This window comes from Lonchura striata, chromosome 4 (assembly GCF_050655825.1).
Source record: "Lonchura striata isolate lonStrDom1 chromosome 4, ASM5065582v1, whole genome shotgun sequence".
Classification (NCBI taxonomy): domain Eukaryota; kingdom Metazoa; phylum Chordata; class Aves; order Passeriformes; family Estrildidae; genus Lonchura; species Lonchura striata.
The window spans coordinates 12,532,262-12,546,122 of NC_140706.1; the positions used below are offsets into that span (position 1 = coordinate 12,532,262).

The 13,861-nt window shown below is 38.6% G+C and overlaps 1 protein-coding gene across 4 annotated transcripts in view; it reads left to right on the forward strand.

The window, feature by feature from the left end:
* The window catches only part of C4H4orf50 (chromosome 4 C4orf50 homolog), an 83,931-nt gene that overhangs the window by 54,342 nt on the left and 15,728 nt on the right, over positions 1 to 13,861 (forward strand). Inside the window, exons 14-15 of one of the 4 annotated variants that reach the window (XR_014954705.1) lie at positions 5 to 59; positions 8,171 to 8,281. The exons of 1 other annotated variant lie outside the window; for it this stretch is intronic. The gene's annotated coding sequence lies outside the window, so the exon portion shown is untranslated. Of the gene's footprint in view, positions 1 to 4; positions 7,451 to 8,170; positions 8,298 to 13,861 lie in introns of those variants that run through there. 2 more of the 4 variants (XM_085577663.1, XM_085577665.1) reach the window with 2 other exon arrangements.

Genomic DNA, 13,861 nt, shown 5'->3' on the forward strand with positions numbered 1-13,861 from the left:
CAAGGTTATACCCAGATGAGGGACTGGGGAAGTCTACCATGAGTTCAGTAAATACTAAGGTAACCCAAGTCTTTGCTGAAAGACATTATTTATTCTATTAATGTTTAATCTGGAGCAACCACTGACCTGCATAATTTGGTAGAGATGGGTATGCTGCTCCCTGAACACCTCAAATGCTCTCATGCTTTCTCCACTTTTTAGAAGGAATGTAAACAAATAAACACCAAATACTGAACAGTGGAAAAAAGGCGTAAAACAAGCCAAGAGTTGGTATTGCACACAATTTTTCCTGTCTGTTTTTCTGAAACTGCTCTGGGGGCTCATCAGTGTCTCTGAGCTGGTTGGCTGCTCGGGGGCTCTCCTGGCACATGAGGTGGTTCCCAGCACACAGTGTGTGATGTGCCTTCTCAGGCACACATCAGCTGCTGCTGGCGTTTGTGTTCTCCCCCAGTGACCCCTGCAGGCACCACGTTACTCATCCTGCCAGTGGGAAGAGACTCGGTGGGGTTGCCCTTGGTGCTATTGCTCCTGCTCAGCCTTACCCAACTTCTATGGGCTCTGAATGCTGAGGCAGCTTCTGAGCCTGTTATGGCAGCTCTTAAGAGCATCACTTGCAGTAAGTACTCTAACACCAAGATTAGGTTCATTTCTCTGAGCTAGAGTGAACTCTGAATATTATTTGAAACAAATTCTGTGAAGTTATTATCTGTGCTGCTTTGCCTGTGTGTCCTTTTTCCCAGATGTCTTAATCATCATAATTTGATTCAGTCTGTGATCTAAAAATGCTCACTTGACCCTTTGTTTCTAATGTCAACACCCTGCATCTATGCTTGGAAATTCAGTAGCATACTTTCTTCCACTGCAGATACCGATTCCTTTCTCTGTCAACTGTATGTGTGAGTGATACAAGTATGAGAAAAAATAGGAAAAACTGTGTAGCCATGTAGCAAATGAGTTTATCTTGTTCCTTTGGCCCCAGTCCATCTGATCTTGGCTGCAGGGGTCTCTTCCAGCACCCCACACTAGGAGCTGCCAATAAAAATTACAACAGGCAAGATCATTTCTTTCTATGTCATGTGAAATTCTTACAGATACTAATTGCTCCCTTGCAGGTGCTGTGAGGGGAGTAGAATTGTCTCATGGGCTGTTAAATACAAGCATTTTTATGTCAAGGATATTGTAGTATTCTCTCCCACAGGAGAGAACTTTTTTCAATGCCATTAACGCTTAGCTCCCTAAAAGATTGAAATCACAGATTTGAAACCATAATAATGTTTAGCACGAAATAACTAATTTAATTTATAAACAATTTATTGACTTTTAGTGAGGTCTTCAGCAGAAGTCCAGATGCCAAAGCATAGTGCAGTGAAGTACTTTGCCAAAAATGTATTTTTAAAATTTCTAAAGAAGATAATTAAATCATTAAATGGTTAAAATTTAAGAAATGCTGCATTACTCACAAGTGTCCTGACACTCTTTGTTATAGATTAAAAGAAAACTCAGTGCTATTCCTTTCTCATTTCATATACCACATATTACATATATATACTATGTAGCACACAAAGTACTGAAATCTCTGCTGCTGCAATCAAGTAAAACTCCTTTCAGGGTGAAGGATCAGTACTCATTTACTAGCTTGGTTTAGCATTGTATCAGAAAAATTTGTGCAGTGAGTAGTATTGCTAAAAAGGCTGTGAAAAACTAATTTATTTTACCATTAACATTTCTTCTCTTTCCAGGCTGTCTTAGCAAACTCAGTCTCTCTTGTCCATGTCAAATCAGTGTTCAGACTGCTGGTGTTTCTGTCTCGCTGTCTGGGAAGACAAATGTCCAGTGCAGTTGCAGGAGAGCAGCCCCATGATTTGAGGTTCAGTTTTGCTCTGAACAGCACCAGCCTGTCACCAGCTCTTGTAAGGCAGCAGTTGTGCTCTTCATGGGAAAGTTAATGCCAATGTTTATCCCCACAACATCTCTGTGCTGAGTCCATGCTAATGTCTTTGTGGAAAAAGCCTCTGATTTAAATATAGGCCCATTCTAATACAGAGACACTTTTATGCCAGAGAACTCGTAAAGGGTCAGTACTACATTCATTTATTGGTTATACAGCAAAAATGCACAAAGTAGTTCAGTATTTTTTTTAACTGAAGCATCTGTTTGTGATTCCTGAGTAGATATCATATATCAGAGTAGAACAGAGTTTCAGTGCCTCAATAAAACCAAATTCCAAGTGACAGCAGATGGAGCAGGAGCTGGGATTAATTGTTAAGGAAAATGAGTGCTGAGGGTGTTTTGTTTCAGTTTTAAGAATCAAACTTCCTGTCCTAGATAACTCTGAGATATTTGGATTTGATACAGATTGATAAGGAGATTACTGTAGCTGGGAGATAAAGAGCAACCTCAGATCACCTGTTTAGGACTTGATTTTTTTTCACTGTAACATGAAAAACTGTCAGTAAGGACACAGTGAAAGAGTACTCAGCTATGGCAAAGTATGCTTTAGGATTTAATAAAACTGGTATGTAAGGACTTATGGGTTAGAAATATAGGGAGTGCACAGTTTGGAGGATCTTCTGAAGATTGATTAAGAAAGTTACAATTTCTCTTTCTGAAGAAAGTAAGAGGCAGACATTTAAGAAAAATGCTGGCCTGGTAGAGAGAGTCTCTGATAAAAATGCTTTAATTATGTTTCCTATGGTAATCTATATGCCTTTAAAGGCAGGTTCCTGCACTGCATGAGGAAAAGAGTTTGTCACCAAGAATGCCTGTTCTGCAAGGTGTGACAGCTGAGTTTGGGTTTGAGTGCTGGTTACCCAGAGGTTTCCTGACATGAGCAGTTCTGTGTAATACACATCCTAGAATGCAAGTGGAAATAATAAATTCCTGCTGTTTCGGGCCCCTGCATGCCCAGGCTGACCTTAGTAAGAAATTATAGTTGTTTAAATGTTGTTACTGGTTCAGTTTTGGAAGTGCTTTGTGGTGGTTTTGACAAGCCACCAAGCCAGCCCTTCAGCAGAGGAGCTGTGGCAGGTCCCTCATCTTAAAATAATAAATAGGATATTGTAACATAAGTACTTAGGTCTAAAGGTGACTTTTTTAACCCAGATCAGAGTGACAAATGTTCACGTGTGAACATGCTTGTGTTCCCTTTGTGCTGTTGTGTCTCCAGGGTGGAGATCTGTCAGTTTATTACCCCAGGATATGCCTCCCACATCATGTGTCCCTGCACTGTGCATGTCCAAGGGAAGGCAGAGGCTGTGCTGTCCATTGCCACAAAAATGCAGTCACTCAGCCTGTTGGATGACAAAGACAACACAAATTTACTCATTTGAGATAGAACTTTATTTGATTTGGGATTTTTTTTTTACCTTTGAAATAAAAATTGGAAAATCTAGATTTCACACAATTTCTGGAAGGATTAGTCTTGATGACAGATATGAAAAAGTTTGATACAGACAAATAATAGAGAGTGTCTTTCTTCCTTACGCTGAATGTTAGTTAAAGCAAAATAATTTTACTCACCTAAAGGACAAAGAAGTGATACTTAAGTGTTTATTGCCATTCAGTAGATTCTGCATGTTTGCTGATTTATTTTTAATTAATGCATATAACACTTACATTGAAATTTTTCACAAAAAACCTTTAGTCTGTGATTATATTTGATAGCTTATTCAACAGATGAAGATTTAATATTTTTAGAACAACTTTAGTTTAACAACCTACCTTTTCTAACAGAGATATCTTTCGACCTACCTCAGGTAAAATGGAAAACTGCCCTGGCAAATACCATACTGTAGTGAATAGAAGAGAAAGCTAATGATGAAGAAAACTAGTTGTCTTGGGTAAAATAAAAAATTCTGTGATGCTGATGGACACTACTTCCTTTTTTTTCGCAAGAAGTGTTTGACTCACATCCTAATCCCTAAATTGCACTCAGATTGCATGTGTTGGCCTGAGTGTACTTTTGAAATTAATCCCCTGCCCATTCCTTCTGCTGCAGTATAGATAAAATAGTGCAGTAGGCAAAACTAATTTCTTCAAAGTGACTCCATACTGAAAAATGCTTTCCAGATGCTGATGGTTTTTGGCTCATCAGATCAGACTAAAGCTATTTCAAAAGCAAGCCCCAAAAATTGTCCAGTGTGTCTACTGGGTCTTCAATACCAGTTCTCTTAATACTGAGTTTTCTGTGCTCACATTGCACTTCATTAATTGCTAAGTTAGACAAAGCACAACATATTAATGGTAATTTTTCACTTTTACTGTGCTTTAGCTGCTTTTGTAGTCACTAAAGGTAACTTCAAACACCTCAGTGGGTCAGGCTATATAATGACAAACTTGTTTCCAATGTTCTCTACCAAAATATTTAGAAATTGCCAAAGAAAAGAAGTTCTCTTTCTCCCAGATAATTTTCATAAAACAGGAAATGCCTTTAAAAGCAGATATTTGCTAAGGAAAAAATAAACAAAACCAAAACAAAACAGAATTTCATAATCAGATACTTTTTAGACTGTTGCAAACATATGGTCTTTGTCATGATAATCATACAATCTTCAAAAAGCTGGTGTAACTTAAGACAAATAAGTTTTTTATGCTAACAGTATATTAAATACTTACTTGTGTGCTTTTAGTAGCACGGAATAGCTCCTGTTAGAGTCAATAGTGAAAGGTAGTTCAGTTAGGCAGGATCAAAGCCTGAGGGAATGCACAATTTCCTTCTAACTTGTGATGCTCTTCATAAACCATTCAATTCTCACCCTTTGTGCATAAGCAGAGGCTCCTGAGAGGGAGCTTTGTTCCAGCACCAGGAGCACACTGCACTGTCTCTAGCTGCAAAACTGCTTTAATCTGGAGGTGACAAACAGGAGAGATTAATGGCTTCAATTTGGGCACACAGAGCCACGTGGATTCTTTAACAAAGGCAGAACTTGATTGCCTGGGATATAGGAAAGAAAATATTGACTTGGTTCATGAGTATAAAATATACATTATTATATAGCTTCTGATATTTTTTCCATCACCATAGAGATGAGAATGCTCCGTACACTAGAGTGCCATATCAGCAAATCTGCGAAGTGCAAGTTTAGGGAAATTTCATGAACTTCTATAGCAGAAGACAGTTCACTAAAAGTGTAAATAAACTGAGGGGTTAGGCAGATGTTTAAACATTTGAATAGTTGTTACATCATTTGTCTTTACAAGAAGATGGTCAAGAGAAGAGAGCCTGAATGATTTCTCCAATACTTTCTAAGAAGTCTGTGGATAAGAAAGAAGCTGAACCAAATTTTCTTGTGCTTTAGGCCCCAGATTAGACTCAAGAGTGACCTACAAAATAACCCTAAAATACAGATGATGTCAACATTGCTATTTGTTGGTGCAAATCCTGGTAGAATGGGGAAAAAATCCAGTCTTTGTACCACTAGGGGCTTTTACTATGCATCTTTTTAGATTGATGTTTTGGATAAGATATTTTAGGCTAGTTTTATCAATGAAAGTGAGGGAAACTTTTAACACAAAAATAAATTTTAAAGGTTTCGGTCATCCCTTTGATACATCTATGTATATTTTTCCTTGTATTTATGTTGTTTTTAGAGACTATTTGACCCTTTTCTGGAAAAGATGAGAAAGACAAGCTAGGATTTTAAGGGAGGTTGCAGAAATTATGTAGATAGATTTTAATTGCTAGCCAGTGTGCTGTTCTCTTTGGTAAAACCTTTTCTTAAGTCAATTAAAATAAAAGGCTTAGAACACAGGAGGGTGCAAAGAGGTGAGAAGAAATGATGTATGGCTATATTAGCTGGAGAGGTGTAATATTCATTTGCAAAGACACAAGGGAATGCAATGATGATGGGACAAAAAACTCCTCTCATTTTCCTGTTATGCTGGGAAGATTTTTTTCTTGGTGGTTGATGTGAGTGTTGCAAGAAAATGCAGTTAAGACTTTCTGAAGATTAACTTGTGATGTGTAAGACTGAAACCAAGAAACACGAAGTACCATTCAGGCCTCTGTGATGGTGTGACACACTCAGCACTTTTATAAAACCAGGCCATTTAATTATAGCTGGGAGGTTAGGGAAGGTGAGTTTTAAAAATCCTAGCCAAAAGCCTTAAAATATCAAAGGGAAGTAAATCTAAAAGTTAGAAGTGTGAAGCTGACATATGGTGCAATGATTCTTGGGTTGGTGTCAATTATGCAGGTTGATAGGAATTCAATAGAACTCTAACAATACTGAGAAACCAGGTGGATGGACCCAATGTAATCAGCTTCTTTCCTTTGCAGTCTCAACTGGATATCTTTGAAATAAGTGTTTCTGTTGGAAAATGTCTGTGGACTAACAAAATTTTTTACTGCATTTGTGAGGGCCTATCTTGCCTATTCTGTCTACAGACTGCAATTGAAACAATGAGAAAGAAAAGGCCAAATGCAGGAGATGCAAAACCTCTTTGTCAGCTAAATCACCAACAGCATGAAATCAAAGCTAGAAAACCAACAAAGCAACAAAAAATCCCAAATGCAACTGACCATATGATGATAGAACTTTTCAGTCCAAGGATCCTTTAAGCTTTCTGCTCTGTGAGACTCCGAGGCCAAGACTGCAAAGATGAAATATTTTTACAGTGGATTTAGTTCATCCCCGTCAGTTCTTCCACTGATACTGGTGGAGGTTTTTGCAGTGCATGGCTTTGGGGCACTATACTTTGAAGCTCAGTTCCCCTCCTTCCTGAACATAGAATAGTAATCCTGCTGCCTTTGGGAGAAGAAATTGGCTCAGAGAAGAATTATATTAGCATGAAATATTAAAAAATAAAAATAATCTTGCCTGAGAGAGCACAATGAGCACTCATTTGCTGTCTCATGGAGAAATTTTGTGACTCTGTGGAAGGTCACCATATGACTTACATGCTGCTGAAGTCACACTTTAGGACCCACTGTTTTGTCTCTTTTGTTTGAATGATTACTTAGAATGAGAATTCTTTGCCTGTCCTGCACCTGAAGCAATTAAAACTGCATAGAACTACTAATGTTTTTCTGATCTGTGATCATGTGTGCCCACTCAGGCAGTTTGTGCAGCACTAATGGAGGAAACATTACCATTAACATTAAAAGTAAAATTATATTTTCTGGGTGAAATTCTTACAGGAGCTAAGCCTGTACTTTAATGAGAAACCAGAAAAATAAAACAAAAAAATTACCTCAGTTCTCCAGTACCTCTCCATGCTTAACCTTCATCTCACCATCCTGGTTATGTGAGCAGCTTTCACCCAGCCTTGGATTCAGGAGCAATGTCTTCTCTTGTCTACAGAAGAGCTGTCAAGGAAGAATCGAAATATGTGTTGATCTGTTATGAACTTGTGGCAGACTGCTGGCAATCAAATCTCTAGCTGAATGAAAGTCATTGACTCTTAAAAAGAACCTATTAAGTACAGGAAAATAAAAAGCAAATTGAAGATGTCTCTGTGTTTAATGTTGCATTAGCTGCATAACTTGTTGAATGTTCTTCTTTTTGAAATATTGTGGAGATTTAAATAATCTGCAAATCTGGTCAAGGACTCTAGCTTCTACAAGATTATAATACATTGGTCAACCATAGTATAAAATATACATAGGTCTTAGGACCTCATGAAGAGGTTTAATTGTGTCCTAAACTGAAAACAGAGAATAAACAACAAGCTTAAATAGTGTTGTCATAATATATTGCATGACATACTTTAGAGATAAGTGTTTTTGGAAAAGGAGAGGAAATGGGATAAATGTAACATCATGAGTAGAGTGCATATGAATTTCATAGGCTATTAATCTTTAATCTTTAGAGTTCCTATTTAAGTCTACAAATACATTAATCCAGGCATCAGCTCTTCTCTGCTATCTTGATCATGCAGGTCACAGATGTTGCTATAGTAACCCTGCATTACCAATGCAAAGACAGTGAAGGATCTGGCTATCTAGATAAATAAAATAATTGAAGGTGCTTGCAACAGCTTTCTTCTTAATGTAATGCTTAGATCCATTGAAGAAGCACTTGGTCCTGTGTGGATTAGGGCCTTGCCTTGAGGAGTATGAGAAAGGCTGGCACTTGAAGCCAATTTCCTGTGGAACAAGTTAGTGATTAGAGAGATGCTCTTCCCTAGGAAGGCCCAGATTTGTATCACAGCTGATGTTCTTTTATTCTAGTCGCCAGTCACATTGTCAGAAGACAGACTGCTGTGGATCCTGGGTGTGGAACCTGCTCTCTAGAAGCAGATGTTGTTTAGATACTTTGAAAACCAAGAAAAGGTGTTTTCTGTGAAGCTGAGGTAAGCCCATGTTGTTGAATGCAGTTGTTGAAGACACAGCCCAGTGCTAGTGGGGATCAGACACTTCATCTTACAGGAGAACCTGATTACAGAGTGGTTTGTTACAGGCATCATTAAATGTTGGTGCTGGTCATGGAGACTTGTCTCGATGACAAAGGAATGAGAATTTTCAAGTGAGAAGCAACAAAATTCTGAATCAGATTTGCCTGTGAGTTGTCCATAGTCCATGCCCCCAAAGAAGCTTTGCAGTATTTTGGTATGTAGAGGACCCATGTGAACTCTACAGATAGGAAAATCCTAATTTGTGTACTTTTTTATACAGTGAGGAAGCATTTTGTGAGAGTTGTTTGCTTTTACCTTGCCTCTGAGTTTTCAGAAAGCACTTCCTTCTTGTAGGAAATTCTTGTAGGAAGTTTGAGGCTATTTTTTGTTTATTTTAGTTAAGCATGGCCACTGAGTTCAAAAGTAATGCAGGAATGCAGATAAATAGAAGCAACAGTGAGTGCAGACATATGGAGTAATGATGATTACTCCATTTTCATTGGAAACCAAGCCTAAAAATACTCCTGTAGCCACAGCTCATCTGTGCTACCAATTGAATTTGCTAGCTAAGTCTAAAATACCACTTGAGCCTAAACCAGTGGGAAGGGAATAAATAAGGGAAGAGTTAAAATTCTAGTCTCCTGTGAGCCTTTGTTCAGCCTTCAGTCCTGCAAAGAAAACCTCTCACTGCTTTAGAAGGGTCCCAACTCTTTTCCTTTTTATCTGGCCCTGAAAAGGCAGATCAGTTTTGCTACTTGCTTTATTGAGACTGTCAGCCTGCTCCTGCTGAGAGGCTGCTGCTGGCTGGGCAGCTTTCTGCAGGGGGAACAAGGGAAAGAAAGATTCTGCATCAGAAATTCCACTTGTATTGCTTTCCTTGCCTCCTTCCCAGCACAAAGGTTGTTTTGTTTGTGCTCAAGAACCAACTAAAAAGTTTGGCTGTGAAATGAGCTCTCTGGAGAAAGGGGAAGGGGTGGAACATGTAGCATACAGCTTCAGACACAAACTTGTACCCACTCCCTCCTCCAGGTCATGGGCTGGAGAGGGCTGTTGCATTAGCTGGTTGTTGTGTTACTTCACATGGCTGCAGGGCAGCTCATCAGACAGCAGTTGCTGGTTTGAATCCTTGAAGAAGTAATTAATAAACTGGAATATATTATTCTCTGGTATAATTAGATAGAAAAAAACTTGACAAAAAAAGTGCTTCCCCCTTGTTGGTGGGACAGGGAATATTTGGGTATTTTTAATTTGCTCACATTGGGTTTTTATTTCAATTCAGAGTATTTGGTGCTGCCAAAATGAGAGAGAAGAAAAGCACTTCCCTTGCAGCTGACACTCACTTAAGCTTCTCAAGGTGGGCATTACTTTAGTAGGCTGAATAATGTTAGACTCATGGAAATAAAAATTCTCCCAGTAGTTCCCACTGGTGTATTCTCATGCAATGTATAGTGTATCAATCTCTGCTGATAAAATAGGTTCTGCCCCTGAAAAGATCTAATCCATGTTGCTTGTATCTTGTGTAAAGAAGGATTTGCAGGATTAGGGAAGTATCCACATTTTTTTTACTTCCTGTCAGAGACTAGGGAGTTTTTTATGTATTAGTCGTATGAAAATGTAGCCTTGCACCAAGCACTGCTGAGCTCATTTCAGGGTTTAGGCTCCAGCAATAAGAGGATAGATATAGTCCCTACAACCAAGGCATTTGGGCACTAAATCAGATAGGTAACTGAATGTCAGACTCTGTGCTTAAATCCCTTGGGCAATGATATAGGAAGCTTGAAGGAAATTGTTTATTTCCTTTTGCTTCTGCAAAAGGTGGTGGTTTACATATTTTGAAGTCAAGACAGAATGTGTAATGCCTCCATAAGAAAGTGAAGTTAGTGACATGAGGGTACCTAGAAGTTGCCTAGTGTCATTCTTTATGGGCTTGATGCCCTTTCTCAGTTTCAGGGCTATAGAATATGCAGGAAAATCATCCACATAATCCCAGTGACTTGGTGTGTTCAAGCAAACGTGGGATATAGAATGTCTGCATAGTTAGCTGTGACAATCTACTTTTGATTTTTTTGGCTAAAAATGGCTCAGAGCGCTGACCTTTGAACCTGGTGTCCAATACTGCAAGTTAAATATTGGCTTGGGGATGACTGGAGAGAAAGCACAATCATTCTGTTCCTCATTGCAGTCTGTGCACAGATGTGAGAAATGGAAAAAGCTGTGGTCTGGGGAGCTGCTTTCCATCAGAGGAACATACCAGTTGGACTAGTTCATCCCAGGGCTGCTGCTGAATCTTCAAAAGACATCACATAAAAATCTATTTATAATGGAGTGAGGAAGGGTGGGAAGAAATAAAGTGTGAACAAACCATTTTATTTAAAAATTAGTTCATGCTTTCAGCAAAGTTCTGGTTTTCCCTGTGAGCTTGCCAACATCCCTTAATTCATATCACTTAGAATAAAATTACTTCTGGCTGTAGGGAAGGTTTGAATTGTCTTTTCTGTATCACTAAATAATGATTGCTTGGGGAGATAGAAAATGTAAATTGAAAATGAATGAGGTATAGCTGGTTATATGTTAGATGCATTATCTCCAATCTGAGACCTTCAGTCAAAAGAGAAGGTCATCTGTAATCATTAAAGAGCACTGCAGCATGTACTTGTATTTTAACTTTTCCTCTTTTTTGAGTTGAATTTTCTCCTCATAACCACTGCAACGCTCTTCTGAGGAAGCATGTGCCATGACCTTAAATTGCCTAAATTATATTCTTTTGTTGTAGTTTATGAGACAGAGGATGCAGAGGATCTTTGCCAAATGGCTGATCTTCACTAGTTTTCTGGAAATGTGAGATTTTTCCCTTTGCTTTGTTTTTCTGAAAAAATCTCACTTTCTACAATTTGTATCTGAACAATTCAAACCATGAAAATATTATACATCATTTTTATGTTCCTGGATTGGAATTGATTTCTTCTTTTCTTCTAGATACATCATTACAACTCCCCTTAAATTACACCAAGTCAGGCAACAGTGTACCAGAGGTACTAACTGCTCCCATGAAGTACCCCTTGTGCTCTGCTGAATGGCAGAGGATGTGTTTCTTAAACCTGAACCTAATTTTTAACATTTAGAAAACAGGGCTGGTATTACTGATGGCAGCAGTGAATAATGTAGTGAATTCTGATCATCTGAGGCAAGATTTACTGGACAAATGTGCTGGATGGAGATGAGTATGGCCTGCCTCAAATTCCCCTCCAAATATTCCCAAAGAAAAGAGCAAACTGAAAGCAGATGGAGACTTCTCTCTCTTGCTGAAGTGGAACTGGTTGTAGTGGGTGTCCTTGTAAACTCCTGGTCTGTCTTCCCATGGAGGAAGAGGGAATCTTTGAAGCCTTGTGTCTCCTGGGGCTACAGCAGCTTGGCATTTTCGAAGTTAGTGGCATTAACCATCCACCAATGAAGTACATAAGCAACAGTGGGATTTGCTATTTAATTGAACTCTGCTTTTCTAGATGTTAATTATACTCCTTGTATGTTTTTTCATGTTTAGCTGTATCATTACGCTTAACAGAATGTTTGTTATTACCTGCTGTGATTTTGAATAATTCACAGATTTAACATGTAATTAGGGACCATCATAAGTTCTCCCTGGAGAAAACCAAAAGTTGCTTTGCTGGTTTTGTGTATTTGAAGATGAGTGAAAGGCAGGTTCTGGCTTCTGTCATCCTTTATCAGAAAGAAAATTTTGAATCAGCCAATAAAATTAAAGTACACATCTCAAGAGTATAGTATGCACATTATATTTGAAATATTTTTATGAAATTACTTGCTTAGCTGGAAATAACCCAAGTAAATCAGCCCTGGACCTCTGCAAACAGCAGTGTGTTGTACTTTCAGTTAATTGTTTCCACAGATGTAGTCAATGACAACATTGTGTTTATCCCATGGCAGTGTTACTGCAGCTCTCAATTTCATTTCGTTTCCTTTTCTTAATGGATGGATTTACCAAATCTAAAAATAAAATCCTATTTTCCCATCATTACAGGGATTTTCTTACACAGGTTTTGTGAGTTGCCCTGGAAACAAGACAACACTGAAGTTAGGTCAGAGAAATAAGTGTCATGCCAGCCATTGTTGTTTTGGTTTCTTTGGTTCCGTTGTCATACTGGATAAGTTATGTGGCTGAGAGTCCAGCTGATAGTTGATACTGGCAAGTGGCTTATGAACAAAGATAGGTGTGGTATATTTCTTTTGATAAGAAGAAGGTCAATGGGAATATTACCTGGTGCAAAGTCTCCCTCAGCCTGGCACGTGTTCTGGAGTCTCTGCTCTCTGCCAATGTCTGTGCTTCATTGCTGCTGTCCCAGATTTACATTGACTCCATGTAGTCTGTATCAGCCAAGATCTTTCACAGTGCAAGGATAAAATCTTTCTGGAGATCTCCACAGGTAGCTATGGGATATTTTCTCATTTTTCCAAATGATGAAAACCCTGGTACTCTGAAAATGAAGCAGACCTGTTTAATGTTAATACAAAGGCCATTGACAAAGGTTAACTTTCTTCTAAGTACCCAGATTGTTCCCTCCACTCACTACTAGTTTGCAATCTGCTTAATATATGCACAGTCAGGAAGAATCTGTAAATATAATGCTAAAAGCAGACTCTTGGAACTATTGCTCTTGCTTCTCTTCAGCTTATGCAACTGCTTGCAGTAGCTTGTTGCCAACACAACTGTTGTGTCCTAGTACTTTGGGCTTCATCTTGTAAGTCTCCTGAATATGCTGTTCCCATTACAACACTTTGAACAGATCCATGTGAGGAGGTTTGCAAGACCAAGTCATTAACTGAAAGCCACAAATACATCACCACCTGCTTAATTCATCAGTCTAGAACTGAGCTAGTTCATGAAGTTATGCCAGCTGGAGTCCTGGCTAAAAAAACCAAAACCCTGGTAACCAAACATTTTGACCATCAGAAGCCTGAACCTCAAACCCAGATAAGTCATTCCACCTTCTCCCCTTGCAAATGACTGAAGTTTGTTCTTTCAGAGGTTTTCCAGTGAGTCTTGCTGACCTTTCAACTGCAGCTTTATGTCCACTGATAGGTTTCTCATCTGCCTATTCCATCTGCAACTGCAGCCATCTCTCTGTAGACGGACAGAAAATCTCTGACAATAAATAACATTCTTGTTCCACAAGTATTTAAGTTGATTGAAGGTGATGAGGTGATCCAGGAAATTTCTGCTCTCATAAATTCCTGTGTCTGTTCTTGAGGCATAGTGTAATCTCTGACATTTGTCTGCCACTGTTGATCTCCAAGAACCCCTTATAAAATTATAGCCTAATGCTTTAACAAAGTGTAGGTGGGAAGGATGCATTTTATGTAAATTTAGTCAGGAAGTCTTTGAAACTAATTGCTTGAAGTGAGTGGGGAAAGCTGATGGAATGTGATAGACACACAGATTTTTTTTCTGCTTTTAGAATAGACGCTGTTGATTAACTGGGTTTAGTATAGCACTGCATATATTAACTAAGTA